The 7,750-nt window shown below is 43.4% G+C and overlaps 1 protein-coding gene across 25 annotated transcripts in view; it reads left to right on the top strand.

Annotated features, from left to right (window-relative positions):
• The window catches only part of Jakmip3 (Janus kinase and microtubule interacting protein 3), a 158,259-nt gene extending 150,998 nt beyond the window's left edge, over positions 1 to 7,261 (top strand). For all 25 annotated transcript variants that reach the window (XM_063244962.1, XM_063244963.1, XM_063244961.1 and 22 more), the window contains one exon: positions 4,834 to 7,261. The gene's annotated coding sequence lies outside the window, so the exon portion shown is untranslated. The remainder of the gene's footprint in view (positions 1 to 4,833) is intronic.
• The last annotated feature ends 489 nt before the right edge of the window (positions 7,262 to 7,750 follow it).

Consider the following 7,750-nt stretch of genomic DNA (forward strand, 5'->3'; position numbering starts at 1 on the left):
CAGCCTACCCACATTCCAGTCGGTTCCAACCTTGCCTCCAGCTAATCTGCCCTCTTAGCAGAGTTTGTCAAAGATAGCACAGCTGGACATGGAAAATGAGTTTTATTCTCAGTACTGACAGTAGAAAAAGGTCTGAGGTCTTTTCTGAGTCCTGCAGGGGCAATTTGGGCATTTCAAAGGGAGGATGACGTAGTGGGGGTGGCACTTAGCAAAGCCAGAGAAGTGAAAAGTTGCAAAAGCGTGATAACTGGCTGGTCAGGGCAGAAGGATCAGGCAGCTGTATCTGCCAGCTGGCAGGCATCAAAGTTGAGATGGAGCCTAGTGGAGACAGGAAGACCTCCCCCACCAAGGATTCCATTTCAGAGGAGAGGCTCTCAAATGCTTCAGAGACACTTCTGAGCTGGAGGGATCCACTATTACAATTGTCAGCCCTTTTAGGAAGTGCTACAGGGAGGTCAGAGGCCACTGACAAGCAACAGGCTGTCATCCCAGGCAGGCAGGCAAGGGGGCTGAGATACCCACGCTGCTGCTGGAGTTGCTGGAAGCCCTGGAGCTGGGCCAGATCCCTTTGGACAGAGCTTTGGATGGAATCACTGAGTCGCAGAGTTCTGCCATATCTGGTCACAAAGGGAGACTTCAAACCTCACCTTGACCTTTCTCCCTATCTCTGGACTGACTGGTACGGTCCAGGGCACTCAGGAGGAATCTAAGATGTCAGGGTCATGGTTCGGCAGGACACCCTCTTGGCGTCTTGTTCCTACTCATTTTATAAAATGAGTTAAATTCATGACTTTGATTATCAGCTTATATCCATACTTTATGAGCCTGTACTCTTTGTCCTATCTCTGTATTCTCACTGACACCCCATACCTCCCTGCTCCTGGCTTGGATCCCACAGGCTGGTCTCTGAGGTTTGAGTAACGTCTCCTGAGTCTGGATGATGGATCCTGACCCATTTATTCACTCTGCCCCTTCAGGCTGCCTGCCTGGCTCCCAGAAAGATGTCTTTCCTCCAGTTCCCAGGGTTCCTAGGACCCTACCCAGAGAACTGTGGGCTTTCTAATGGGGGAGCCTCCTTCCTGGGTTTTGGGTTTTGTGAGAAGACCACTTTGCTCTTGGCTAACATGTCTCTTTCTTTCCTGCTCAAGTTTTCTTGAAGTTATATTCAGATGCAGTTTTGAATTTTAAGCCCTCAGGCCCCCTCCCAACAGTGTCCATGGGACTGATAGACTTATGAGTCTTGTTGGTCTGTTAGACATCAGAAAAACTTAGCAGTAGGGTTTAAAACATGGAATCATATAGGTCTGTGCTCAGGTCCTGCCTCTGCCCTGTCTTAGCCATGTGGCCACAAGAGGTATGACATGGAGCTGCCTGGCCTCCTGCTCTAAAAAGGGGCCACCTCCTTGAAATGTGGTGGTCAGTGAAGTAACATCTGTGTTAGTGAGGGCTCTCTAGAAAAACTGTACCAAGAAGACATGTGTGTGTGTGTGTATGTGTGTGTGTGTGCACGTGTGCACACGTGCACATTCACACATGTGTATATGGGAGGAAGAGAGATATTGTTTATGAGGAACTGGCTCACACAATTATGGAGGTTCACAAAGCCTAAGACCTGTAGTCAACACACCGTAGAACTAGGAGAGCCAACATTTCAGTCTGATCCCAAATTTCAGGAAAGATCTATGTCTCAATCCATAGCAGACAGGCAGGGATCACACTTGCTCAGCCTCTGTTCTCTTCAGGCTCTATCAGTGGACAGGAGAAGACCACCCTCACTGGGGAGGGCCATCTGCTTGGGTCAGTCAGTTGACTGATTCTGATGTGATAATCACTCAGGAACATCTTCAATAGCACCCAGAATGTCTGGCCAAATGCCTGGGCACCCCATAGTCCAGTTAAATTGATAAAATTTACCATCACAGCACTCAGGGGTCCCAGACCCTCACTCTTATCTGCCATCTACTCCATAAAAATGGCCACCACTTTATTGTTTACTTACTAGGCAGCTGCAGGATCAAAATGCAGATGTGACTGCATCCTGGGGTGGAAGGGCTGGCCAACATCTGAAGGGGTCATGGGGGCTCTCCTCCATGGGAACTTGGAGAGAATGACCTCAAAAGTGACTATGGCAGGCAGGGAGTAGATGAAAGCACTGTAGGGCTGATGAAAAGACTCCATAAAAAACCATGAGCAGGAAGCTCTGCCTGGAAAGGTCATCTGTTTGATATTTCCCCAAAATCAGAGCTTGGGATGCAAAGACCTTAGCTCCAAACAGATTTGTCATTTGTTCTGTGTAGTTGGGCTAAAGTTTATTGGACAAACAGAGCTTGTAAGAAAGTTGCTGTTTTTAGCCCATACTCCAGCATCCCGTAGCTGATAGTGCAGATACATGTATGGGTTATTTGGGGGTGGGTTCTGGGACACAGTGTTTGGGGAAAGAGAGTGAAGTTCCAGGATATAGGGTCTCATCCTGAATGGGACCCTATCTCTGGATATCATGGGCATATGCCTGGAAGCCTCAAATAAGGCTGTGTGGCCCAGGCCTTCGGAGGTGTTACCATCTGTAGTTAATTCTGATCCAAGTTGAGCTCTTTGGGCCCCAAGAAGGTGCCTGTCTTCTCTGCCAACAGCCTGGTGTTTCCCAACAGCTGAGATCCCATGGAAATTCCCAGCACAAACACAGACGGCAGGGCCCTGATCCTCCAGCTCTGTTTTGACATAAATCAGAATACTGTTTTTGTAATCCATATGCACAGTTCCATCACATGCATTACCAACGGGTGCAGCTTCTACAACTTTTGGAGATATTCTGGTGTCCTAGAGCCTGTTGGTAGGGCAACCCCATTGCCAGCACTGGGTCATGGTGCAGCCCAACACCCTGTGGTCCTCTTGTATCTACTCTACTCATTTTAGTACCATAAAATGAATTAAATTTGTGAGTTTGATTATCAGTTTATTCCTGTACTTTATGGCCCACCCATGCCACAGACCAATACTAAAATTGCATCAGACTCCAACCCTCCAGAGAGGTGGAGCTGTAGCTCTCAGGTGCTTACACTTGTCACAACATTTCACACTGCCACAGGATAGTTGTTGGCCTCTCAGTCTCTACGCCACCAGGGCAGTGGGTCCAGGAAACAGTGAATGGAGTATGTTACCAAAGTAGGAAGCAACTCGCTCAGGAGAGCAATCAAGTGATCACAGGTCACTAACCGCGCTTATATCATCCTTTCAATTTGGATAGTGATGTTTTAGAGTTCCGAATATTATTTTTTCAAATTTTATTTTAAAGAGGATTAAACAATAAAATCAATCAAAACAAAGCCGTGTAAGAGGTACAGGCCTAAAATCATTACAAAATCAACAATAGTTACTGTAATGCCTTTTGATGTCTTCAAAATAGCTGCAGATAACTTCAGGTATAGTGAAAATCAAACAATAGAATAGAATAGAAACAATAAAAACAATACAGTGAATGCAATAAAGGATTTCAAAACAAGCCAATAATAAATCCAAAATTGCTACCATAATATATCTTGCTATCTTTGAAATAGTTTCTCCTGCCATCAGATTTAACATAATCAAAACAAAAGAGAATAAAACCCAACCCAACAAAACATTGAAAACGATATAGGACTGTCAAAACAAGACCATAGGGAATCAGCAATGGCTGCAACCCTCAGAAGGAGATCCCCCTAGATGTCACATGTGTACCATTATCCTCTGAAGCGACCATCAAACCAATGACCCTAGTCCTGCAGTGTTAGTGAAACACCAAAGCACCACAGGCATCCAATTGCATTTTACCTCCATAGCTATCACCACAGCCTGTGTTTCTCTGGACTGAATTTTATTTTTGATAAAATTTCTGGCCCATATTTACTATGCGTAGTTCACATCCTGGACAGTTGTTCATATAATTCAGAGAGAAAATGATGTAGGGTTGGAGGATGAGGGATATCAGCTTGGACATGTCACTTTGGGAAATAATTTTTATTCTTGGGGTTTCAGCTTTTATTTCTTCAAAATGAGAAGGCTGAATTGGAGAGTCTCTTCAATATTCTAGAAATAGATGATCTGATGACAAGTTATTTAGAAATGAATTGAAGGCACTGAGAACAATGAGTGATTTTAATTGCAACACTTTCGCTTTGTAATGTACATGTTCAGAGGGGAACCTACGTGTTTATCATTCTGTATGAGACCATCTATTTTGCAGTTATGTTAGAAAACAAAGAACAAAACAAAACAAAAACAACCTCAACCTCTCCTAGCTTAGAAACTCTGGAGTTCCTACTGTCCAGGGCTCTTGCCTGCCTTTCCTCTGCCCTGCTTCTGTGTCCAGTCAGGGCCAACTCCCCTTTTACAAGGAACATTAGCAGCTCCTTAATAATTGCCAAAAACTTTTTAAAATGTAAAAGTAAAAAGAAAAAAAATAAGGATCTAGCAGAGGCCCAAGTTTTAGTAAAGAGAAGAAATGAAAATCGGGTCAGAATGTGGACAGCTGCCATGGACACTGAGGAAGATTCAAGGCCACTTCTGCAGACGGCCTTATGAGGAACACAGACTCACCTTTGTAAGCACTTGTGCTCCTGGAGGGCCATTTGTTTCTCCAACTGGAGGCTCAAGATGTGGCATCCTGGCTGGTGCTGGGTTCACAAAGCCAGTGTCCTGGGATGGGCACACTTTTGTGTATAGTAGAGCTTGCCCCTCACCCCAGCATTTCTCTTGATCCCCACTTTGAGTTTCAGCCATGATCTACACATTCCTCAAGAAAGATTCAGATGTCACTGTAAAGAAATATTTGTTTCTACTGTTTTTTTTTTTTTTCAGAGAGAAAGCAGCGCATCAATGAAGGCAATTTTAAGTGTGATTTCCATTTTTCTGGATGATCCAGTTCACAACCCAGGAAGGTCTTCCGGAACTTGGAGAAACCTGACTCCATAGTTGAAAGGTTCTTCTGTCTTCATCACATCTTTGGTGGTCTAAGGTTGTTCTCGCAGTGCTGCAGTTAGAAGAGGCACGTACATCTGCACATGTGTTCATGCATTGTCCTAACTCAACCAGAGAACAGCCAAAAACAAAAGAGCCCTTTTGAGGCACCTAAAAGTTGATGTACTAGGTGTGCCACATGCATCCAGGTGTGAGTGTAACCTACAGCATTGCATTTAAAAAACAAAAACCAGTAGCAGGAGGGAGGAATGATTGTGTTGTCTGGAAGTATTAACTTCATTTCATATTTGTGTCAGAAGAAATGTTCCACTCTGATGCAGATGTAGTGGACCAGGCATGGTTTCCTAGGTCAAAATCTGGGGAATGCTTTATAGGATCAGACAGCTATGCTTTTTCTTTAATGGGTGCAGAATTTCTGCTGGGAAATGTACTATTAATTGCACTTGTCCAAGAAGGACCTATCCTTTCTGCTGTCATTTAAACTACAGTCCGTGATTCATTTGGACAAGGCACTGGCCCAGTTTACTGCCTCTCTAGTTGAACCCGATGTTGAGGTTTGTCTCAAGTCTGAAATCTTGTGTATTCCTCTGTGCATAGTTTTGTCTGGTTTTAATGGCTGCATCCTCTTGCAACATACTCATAACTAAGTGGTAAACAGTAACCTACATTAATAAGTGCTGCCACGGAGCTATGGATGTACAATAGGGTTAAGGTCCGATGGACTCTGCAATGCAGACATCCAAGAAACATGCTGAAACTCCACGTGGTCCCCTGCCAGCCTGCGTCCCCTGGGGAAAGCTCCTGGCTGGGCTCCAGCATAAGCCTGCAAGAGAAAAGTCACCAATTCAGATCTAAAGATGTGCTTTTGAGACTCACCCAAATTCACATCCCTCTGGTTTAGTTGGGTTATCATGACTGTACATGTTGGTGTGCCTGGAGTACTTCATATACCATCCCATCCACCCCAGACACTCTGAGTCACAGTTCTGTAATTAAAAAAAAAAAAAAACACAAACTGTACAGGAAAGAAAAGCATGTAAATATGTACCAATGCTTACGAAGTTATTGTTTATATGTAAAAAGTCTGTACATAGGAAAGGAAAATGGCTCTATGAATGTTTTAAATAATATCCTGTGAACCAAACTGCATTTGTATCCCTGCCACCTTCCTGAAAGCACACTTTGAGTTGGAATGCCATTCCTTGCCTTAGGTATCATTGTTTTCATTCATATGTCAGAGCACCTTCTTCTCACCTGATTGCAAAATCAGAACTGGGTTTTGACCAAAAAAAAAAAAGAAGAAGAAAAGCAAATATTAGCCTTTATCACTCATTCTTGCTGACCAGTAAGCATCTGAAGAGTTCATATGTTTTAAAAATAAGGTGCATTTTCTAAATCCCAGAATGTACCTTCTTTTTCATTCAAACAACAGCTGGCTAAATTTCCTTGAGCATTTGCTCTTACTGCTAGCTCTTCATACTGGGAAATCTGATTTAAAGGCACCGCCCTGAGGAAACAAAAAAAGGGATGCTGAAGTGTGGTCAAGGACACTTACTGTGTACCCGAGACATAAGCATCCATATCATATCCATACGGCATGGTCGCACTGTGTGCACAATGACAGAGCAATGTTTTAGTTTGTGTAAGCTAGAAATCCATGTAAAATACAGATTCCTTTGTGGACACCCATGTGGTGTTTACCTTGTCTCCATGGTTAAGTTCCATTTATTGAAGGCCTATGGTTGTGACTTAAGGTCTCTGCCCTGGCAGAATCTGTAGCCTTCAGGAAACCTGAGTGCCTTACGTGGCTTATGAACACTAACTGGGAGTCAGGAGGCGGTGGTGTGACAATGGCTTTCAGGCATTGACAGCTCATCAGCACTTGCCATCACTCCATCACTGAAACCTTAAGATGGTGTGTTTTTACGAAGTAATGGGTTTAAGTTTAGGCTCAGGAAAATCGTATTGTGAATATGTGTATCTAAGCATATATTTGTTTACTGTATATTTTTAAAAGCTTTATTGTCAATTTATGCAAAACTTAACAGGATTTGTTTTCTTATGGCAATATGCCAGGCAGTATTTGTGTTCTCTGAGGCAATTCCTTAATTACAACATTCTAAACATGTGACATTCTGTTCACTGCTAAACAGTATTCACAAGCCTAAACTAGGTTTGTATGGTGACCCACTACAAAATTTTACACATATTTTTGTATTGTGATTCCTACAATATACCAGAGAATTTTTACTTATTTGTAAATTATTGTACAGTTTTAATAAAAATTGTTTTAAAATCTTAGATCAAAGCACACACATGGATATTATTAAGATTAGAACTTAGGGGCTATACAGCCATTGCTGCATTTTTGTGTTCATTCTATGAACAACAATGCTTCTTTCTGTGACAGAAGTGGAATCTGGACCTGCTGCCCACTGGGGTAGGGGAGGGGGCTCACCTGCAGCCCCCTCGCTGATCATCTAAAATCACCTAGAGGAGACCTCTGCATCAGGTCCTTGACAGCACCTGGTTGAGGCTGGCCAACTGGAAAGCTCTCTCCTGTCTGCCAAATGTGAACCGACAGAGAAAGAATGCAAATAACTTAGACAAGGATGATTTTTACACATGAGTAAGAAGAGTTGTCAGAGTCCATTGGTGAGTGTCCCAATGACTCATTTTTCTGAACTCGGGCTCTGAAATGCCCGACTGCACCGAAAACACAAAGGCTGGGGTCTTTTCTTTCAAAATCAGTCGCTGCATTTGTCTCCAGTAGGGCAGTACAGCCCCAGCCCTGTGA

Source organism: Cavia porcellus, unplaced genomic scaffold (genome assembly GCF_034190915.1).
Source record: "Cavia porcellus strain 051 isolate PalLab524CR breed Dunkin Hartley unplaced genomic scaffold, mCavPor4.1 scaffold_2, whole genome shotgun sequence".
Taxonomy (NCBI): Eukaryota; Metazoa; Chordata; class Mammalia; order Rodentia; family Caviidae; genus Cavia; species Cavia porcellus.